The 7770-nt window shown below is 44.2% G+C and overlaps 1 long non-coding RNA gene across 1 annotated transcript; it reads right to left on the bottom strand.

Moving 5' to 3' along the window:
- Positions 1-787: 787 nt before the first annotated feature.
- On the bottom strand, positions 788-7448 carry LOC130681344 (uncharacterized). Its single transcript, XR_008994433.1, has 3 exons — positions 6570-7448; positions 3488-5385; positions 788-2099 (listed from the first exon to the last, which is right to left on the bottom strand). It is a non-coding gene; the product is annotated as an uncharacterized LOC130681344 (long non-coding RNA).
- Positions 7449-7770: the final 322 nt, after the last annotated feature.

The following is a 7770-nucleotide window of genomic DNA, read 5'->3' as shown; positions in this document are numbered from 1 at the left end:
GGGTGCCCAGAGATCCCCAGATTCCCTACCTCTGGATTAAGTGTCCCGCCCTGCCCCTTTAAGACTTCCCGAAAGCACCCGCCAAAACACAGCAGCAACCACAAAAAAAAAAAAAGATTTTTTTTAATTAAAAAAAAAAAGGCCGCTCATTCGTCTTTATTCTCTGACGCCAGCCTCAGGCATCTGCTCACCAGTCTTGCTGCCCTGTTTTCCTAGTATTGAGGTCCCTATCCCTTGAAGACTTCCAAAAAGCACTCGCCAAAACAAAACAGAAAAAAAAAATGGCTGCTCACTTTTCTTATGTCCTCCGGTGCCAGGCCTCCAGTACCCTCTCACCATTCTTGCTGCCCTATTTCCCTAGTATCCAGGGCCCTGCATATGCACTGTGTCTGCGCTCTGGCCGGTTGTTTGGGGGTGGGTGTTCAGCAGTCCTGGGCTCCGTCTCCCTCCTGCTCTGCCATATTCTTCTCCTGCCGGGAGCTGGGGGGAGGGGCTCTTGGGTCCCGCCGGGCCGGGCTTGTATCTTACCCCCTTTATGAGACACTGGGTTCTCGCAGGTGTGGATGTGGTCTGGATGTTGTCCTGTGTCCTCTGGTCTTTATTCTAGGAAGAGTTGTCTTTGTTCTATTTTCATAGATATATGTGGTTTTGGGAGGAGATTTCCGCTGCTCTACTCACGCCGCCATCTTGACTCCACCCTCTAGGAATTATTTCATTTTTAATTTTAAGTATTGCAAATAATGTCTCCCAATCTGTGTTGACTTAGGGTTCTCCAGAGAAACTGAGCAAATAGGTTATATCTATCACATACGTATGGTGTAGTTTGAATGCCTGAGAGACAAGGGCCAATGTAGATTCCAGTCAGAGTCTGAATGCCTGGCACCAAGAGTCCTGAAGGGAAAAAATCAATGTTCCAGCTGCAACAGCCAGGCAGACAGATGGTGAACTCAACCTTTCTTTCAGCCTTGTTGATAATTCTGGCCATTACCAGATTGGATGATACCCATCCACACTGGGATTATTTGATTTACTCAGTTTACCAATTCAAAAGGTAATCTCTTCTGGAACCTCACACACACACACACACACCCAGAGATAATGTTTAATCAAATATCTGGGCATCCTTTGGCCCAGTCAAGTTGATACAAAAATTAATGATCACAGTCATCAATGTGTTAATTTTTGCTAAGGTATCCTTTATTTTTAAGACATTTGAAATCTTTAGTTTCTCTAAAACTAAAGAAATACTTAATTTTGATGTATTCAAGATTATCTCTCACTTTTTTTAACTTAATGGATTATTCTTGTTAAAGTCTTGTGTTCCAACATGTGACAATGAAATGATGGTGATAAAGGTGAGGTGATGATGACAATTAACTTTCTGTATGCTTAATAGGGAAAAAAGATGTTTTGGGTTGTTATTTCTTATTAATATTGGGTCATGTAAGTAGTTATTATGAAAGAACAGAACCAAAGTATCAACCATAGAAACATAGCAATGACTCCTTTGCCTACTAAAAGGGCAGCCACAATGGAGCAAATTTGAAGAGCAAGTTTATGTATGTAGCTTTTATATGAGAAGCAATTTTTTCTTCAGAACCAGTTCCCATGATTAAAAAAGGCCTATTGTAACCTGTACCAATAGTCCATCCTGAGCTTATGTATATTCTATGGTATATATTATTTAAAAACAGTTGGCTTCAAAGCAAAACCAGAAATAAGGAATGTTAGAGTGAAGGATTTCCCTGTGGCAAAGATCCTAGTGTTATTGCAAGATAACATCACTGAGTGGGATACACACCAGCGCATTATTCTCCCTCACAACCAAATTGTTGATGGAACAGCATGCAAAGCAAGAAGTCCCAGCATTGGCAGCAAGGAGGCTTCATTTAAGCATCTGCACTTCTTTTTCAAACTAAGACTTTGAAAGGTGATACAGAGTTATCATGCATTTAAATTACTTGTAAATGTGCAGTGGTTACCCTGTCACAGAACACAAAAATAATCATGAGGTTGTATGGTCAGTGTGGCATCAGTCTTCAATTTGTTCATTGCAGCATTCCTTAGGTCAACAGCTTGTATGCCAGAACAAGTGTGATCTATTGAAAGCAAATTATGGAACAATAATTGAAAATAGAGAAATTTCTTTCCTAGAACCAAAAGGGAGAAAACATTCATCTGTGTCACAAGACACAATAAATATATGTTTTTTTATTTATGCAAATGGATATATTCAAAAGGGAGGACCTTGCAGGAATCAAAAGCCTACTTGGTATGAACACCTAACCTACTGAGCTAACACATGGAATGATACATCAATAATAAAAAAACAGACATATATGTTTGTATTTAACTGCCTGTAATTCTGGCAGTTTTAACGTATTTTCAGAGTTGCTAATAGGACAAAGCCAAAAGCCTTGTTTTGTTTACAGAATTCAGGTCATACCTTGACCTTTAAAGAGGTAAATGGAAAGAGGATATGCTAGAGATTAAATCTGGATCCTCCAAGAAGATTCCTTCACTCCACCACTGAGCAATCGGTTTTATTGACTCAGAATTCTAATTGTTGACAAAAATGCCAACAAAATGGCATTTTTATATAGCTTCTTATAGACAACTGTACCAAGTGGGATGGAAGATTGAAAGTAAAACTAGAAGTGATAGGAAAAGGAGAATGAAATAAACCATAAATGAACCGACCAGCTGAGCAGCCAGAGGTTTTGCTCCACCTTGTCCCTCAGGGAACACAGAAAGTGGAGAGAGTACTGATACAACTGGAAACTCCATGCATGCATATTATAAACTTTTCTACCTATTATATCTTTGTAACTATTTCTGTTCTCTCTCCAATCTTTGGTCAAAAAATTTTAATCTTATTTCCATAGCTCCTTGTTTGAGACTGTTAGTAATTCAGGTCTTGTTGATGGGAAGATTGACCTCAAGTGACCTTAGATTCAATTGAATTAGACCATGCCTCATTCACCAAGCCGTTGAAAAATTGACTTATAACAGGTTGTATATATGACAGTAAAACAAAGAAACAAACCCCCCCCACATATTTGTATAAATAACAGGGCTGAAAAAAATATTTTAGAGTAAATAGCTTAGACAGCTCCTGATAGAAAGCTCAAAGTCTAACTCCTAAGAGAGGATGATCCAAATAACTAAGAGAAGAGGTAGGATAAATCAGTTGTCAACTATACTCCAGAGAATTGCACTTTTGGTCACAAGTCATCCACCTTCAGTCAACTGATGCCTGTATGTATGTAAACCCCACTCAGAGTCTTGTTTTAGAGGAAGGTTTTATAATCATTTTGTTAATGTGTAACACGATTTAAAGGTGTCCTAAGGCATTTAAATGATTTTGATATTTTGGATTTATAATTTTTATTAAGTGGAGGAGTTTGGCAAAATTTAAACGTTCCTGGTAATTTATACACCCAACTTTAAATGCCTCCAACAGCCAGTTTATTTAAGTATTTCATACCTGCAGAAAAGCTTGCCAAGGATTAAGGAAAGAAAACTGAGTTGGTGCCTGAGTACAGCTCTGGCGAGTCCAGGAATCCCTGAAAGAGGAACAGCATCGGCGAAAATGAATGAGGACACAGACACTAGCAAAAGCTGAGCCTAGCCTTTAATGAAAAGTAGCAGCTTGATTATATACTCTTTGATTACATAAAGTAAAGTACAGTTATTAATCATTTAATTGACACATGGCACCGTTACGAGTTTGGAGAATGAAATTAAATCATTTGACAGGTCTTAGCAGTTAACTTGTTTCTAAGTAAGCTTTGTTCTTAGTTATTACCGCCAGAAAATCTTAACAAAGGTTAGGTAGGTGCCAGACTCTTGGTTTCTTTACAGATGACTATCTAATGTTCAGTATTCTATTGTTTTTATGTAGGGCCTTCATTCTTTCATAGCTATACACCCATTCTTCATCTCTGGTAGGAAAGAAAGAGGCTTTCTCTAAAAGGACATGATGACTTTTTCGCAGGCAGGGAGAAATTTTATGGACTGTGCCTTGAACCCATTTGCAGTAAGACTTACAATGGAGATTTTTCTGATATGGAGTTAGGTAACGCCCTGTTCTCATTTGTTTTATAGTTTGCCAGGTTGTTCTTTGGTGGGCTAGCCAAAGAATATCATTTGTTCTATGTATCCACCTGTCACCATTAGTCATTGAATGCACATAGGGGCGGAGGAGGGAACCTCGACCCATGTAAATTTTCCGTATCTTTTTTTCCCATAAGCTTGGGTCCAATTCTCATGGGGTCTCACTTTCCCATCACCGGCGGTAGTCACAAGGGCAGTAGTGGTTTTTTCCAATTTCCTTAAGGGCCAGTACTCAAAAATTTTCAGGGACAATTGGATATGGCCTCTTCCCTGAAGGGGTAGCTTGAATTGAAACCGAAATAAGCAAATTTATTAGGAGGGGCATTTTGAGCAGGAGAGATATCGGGGTTGCTCCTCTGGGAAGGCCGCTGTGCAGTCCCTTCCATCCAACTGCCCAGACTGTGTCATCAGGCTGGTGGTTTGGACCGGCTCCCGATAAGTTGGGATTCCTAGTCCAAAATTTAGCTAAACTGGAGATACTGGGGCTGGACCTGGGGCTTCATACATGCAAAGCATGCGCTCTACCACTGAGCTACATCCCCAGCACATGTAGGTGCTTTTTTCCCTCTTTGATTATTGACCAATATTTTTTCCTAAATTTATGCCATGCAGCTACAATTACATTGGCTCCTTCTGTCTGCATTCAAGGAGCCTATGAATGTGTAAGTTTCCTGTACTTCCTTTCAGCAAGGTTTATCATTGTAAGTTCGTGTTAGTTGATTGCTTCCTTCTCTCTTAAGGTAGCTTCAGGAGGGCAGAGGCTGTGACTGATTTTCCTTATCCCTCTATCTCAAGCCCTTAGCATTAGTGCCTGGCACATTGCAACTACCCAATGAAGAGCGATGAGAAATAAATTATGGTGTACTCTACTCAGGATATATGTTACAGTATAGAGAATCTTAGAATGAAGTGTGTGGGAGAAAGACTCACATCTATATGTATAAGCAGATAATTTAAGTACAGTATGACAATGTGCTCTGACCAAGATAAGCATGATTATTACAGCAACAGACAGAAGTGTACCACATCCTTGATCAGAAATTGACGAATCTTGAAATACAAGACTTGGCCAAGTGAATAAAGGCACATGTTGCGCATGAGGACCAGTCTGAGTTTGCAGCTCGCCTGAGCTTCTCCGATTTCTGCCAAAGTTCTGGGCTCGGGTGGAGCATGGATGCCGCAGCTTTAAGTATCGCGCAGCAATTTGTTCAGGCTCACAGCGGAGACTTGTTGGCCTGCAGGTCTAAGGCATAAGCTGCGGACTGAGATCTGAAATACATTATTTGGTTTTACTGAATCTACACTTGGGAAAAATCCGCATTAAAAAATGAGATCCCGTTAGACGCTGGGTGGGATTGCTCCTGTCACCCAGAGACACTGTGCTACGGACATGGAACTGCCGTCATGTGTTGATTATTTTGCTGGAGACAGCATGGGTAAAGGCTACCAATGGTCCGTAGCTGACATCCGAGTTCCAGAAAGGCCTTTTCCTGGTGTAGACGATCACTGGCTTTGCTGGAGAGGCCACTGAGTATTTTTCAGAAATGTTCACGATCCCAGCTGCCAACATCTGTCCTTCTACTTTTCAGCAACAAAAGGCATGGTCCTTGCTCCCCTCTCCTGGGGGGACTAATTTGAGCATTCAGGTCTCTGGTCAGGCAAAAGAACCTTCCTCGGAAGCCAGGCCTTGTCTTTGCCTTGGAGTCAGCTTGGGATGCTCCGTTGACTTTCCAGTGGTTTGGAGTCAAGCCATATTGCCAGCCTGTGCCCCGTCCTGCCTCTCACTTCTGCTCTTTCCTGCCTTGGCAACTGGAGAGCAAGGACACTATTCCTTGCCTTGCATCCCGCCCTTTGCTCCTTGTTTCAGACTCCCTGGCCTCACCGGTTTTACCTCCAGCTCCCTGTGGAGGCCCCTTCTCTAGGATTGCTTGAGAATCCTTGAGAAACAAGCCTTGGCCTGACATCAGTCCAGCTGTTCCTGGGACCACTGGAGCACTGGATATCTGCCAGAAAATGCCAAGGGCTGCGATGGTGCCCTACCCTTTCCCAAAACTCTCTGGGCACAGCTGTAGTGGAAAAAAGGAAGGGAGAGTAGGAAAAAAAAAAAGTCGTAAACCTTAGCAAATGCTAAGGTGAAGTTTTTGGAACCGAGTAAAAGAGACACAAAAATAAACAAATATGAATGTCTGAAAGTAAGTGGTTAAAGCCAGTGGTTTCATCCTCCAGCAAGATGGGAGACCATTGGCGAGGAGAGACGTCTGACATAAAGCCTCTTCAACGTGACCGGGGCGGGTACACCAGAACTACTCAGCGGAGCAAATGTCGAACGACCCTACCTTACTGCCACGTGTAGTCGATGAAAGCTTGGTCAATGTCGCTTCCCTCTCCCAACCTCAAGGTCCCCCGTTTCTCCAGCTCTGTCCGAGCGTCGTTCCATCCCAGAGTTTACCTACCTTTCAGCCAGCACCGTCCTCTTCCCGGCGCCAAGAGTGCTTTCTGGGCCCGCCGCGAGGCGTGGAGGGGAGCTCCAGCCACCCGACCCGGGCGCGCCAGCCGCTGGAGCAGTAGTGCGAACTCACCCAGGCGCCAGTACTGGTCTACTGTAGAGGGCTGTGTGAGGGAGCTAACGTTGTTCCTCATCTCGGGTGATCTGTAATACCCCGGCTGCGTACGGATCTCTAGTCTCTGCCCAGGCCCAGCTGTGGCGGAAATGACAGTCGCCGCCTGCCCCATGCAAACATGCAGACTATGCCCGCCGCCACTCCCACCTCAGTGGGTGAACTCCTGAGCAAACTGAGAGTTCAGCTGTGAGGCGGGCAGACACCGGACCACAGCTGCTCATTCCTTGTGTTCCAATTCCCTCTTCTCTCTTCAGCAAGAGTAGAAGATGAATGTATCGAAGAAACCCCAAGAATGACGGAACGCGTGGAGTTTAGAGACCCTTCAGTCAGTGGCTGTATGGTCACTCCTCTTGCGTGGTATAGGAAGGGCACCTGGTGGCGCGGGGTGTGCCTTGGGGGCCATAGCGTCTTTTTCCCTGGAGCCGCCGATTCCCTTCTCATTTCTCCCCTGCCTCCCTGCCTGTTCCCCTCCTGGTTCTTGAAGCGAGTCGCCTGCCAGTCTACATGGGCATCTGTCAGGGACGCATGTTCAAGGCCGCTTGGCTCCGGTGTGAAGCAGTGATTGGCGTGCGAAGTGTTGCGAGGGTTGTTTCTAATAAGCTAGGTCTGGATTTGCATTTGAGCGCCAGACATCTCATGCCCACCGCGCCCAAGGGGCAGGATAAGCTGCAGCCAGAGGCCAAGGCTGCCCCTTGGGCAAGTGGTTGCAGCGGTGCTGAACGTTCTCCAGGTACCTTTGATGCTGGCGGGGCTCCTTTGATTCTAGACAAATTGCCATATGTGTCCCCCTTCCTTCAACCTGCCAGTGAGAGTCCTTCCCTAGTTTGTCCTCTCAGAGCACAGGATTGTCTCAAAGATGAAGCTTGCACGACTAAGGACACCTGGTGGGGACAGCGAAAATGCGCTCCTTTCCTATTCAGATAGCCACTTTTGTTACTGAACTAAAATCACCTGACGTGGGTGCGGATGGGGGATGCGAGAGTTGTCCTCGTTTTTCCAGAGGAAGCCAACTTGGCCCATGTAATCAGAAGTT

Source organism: Manis pentadactyla, chromosome 16 (genome assembly GCF_030020395.1).
Source record: "Manis pentadactyla isolate mManPen7 chromosome 16, mManPen7.hap1, whole genome shotgun sequence".
NCBI lineage: Eukaryota > Metazoa > Chordata > Mammalia > Pholidota > Manidae > Manis > Manis pentadactyla.
This window is presented reverse-complemented; position numbering and strand designations above follow the sequence as displayed.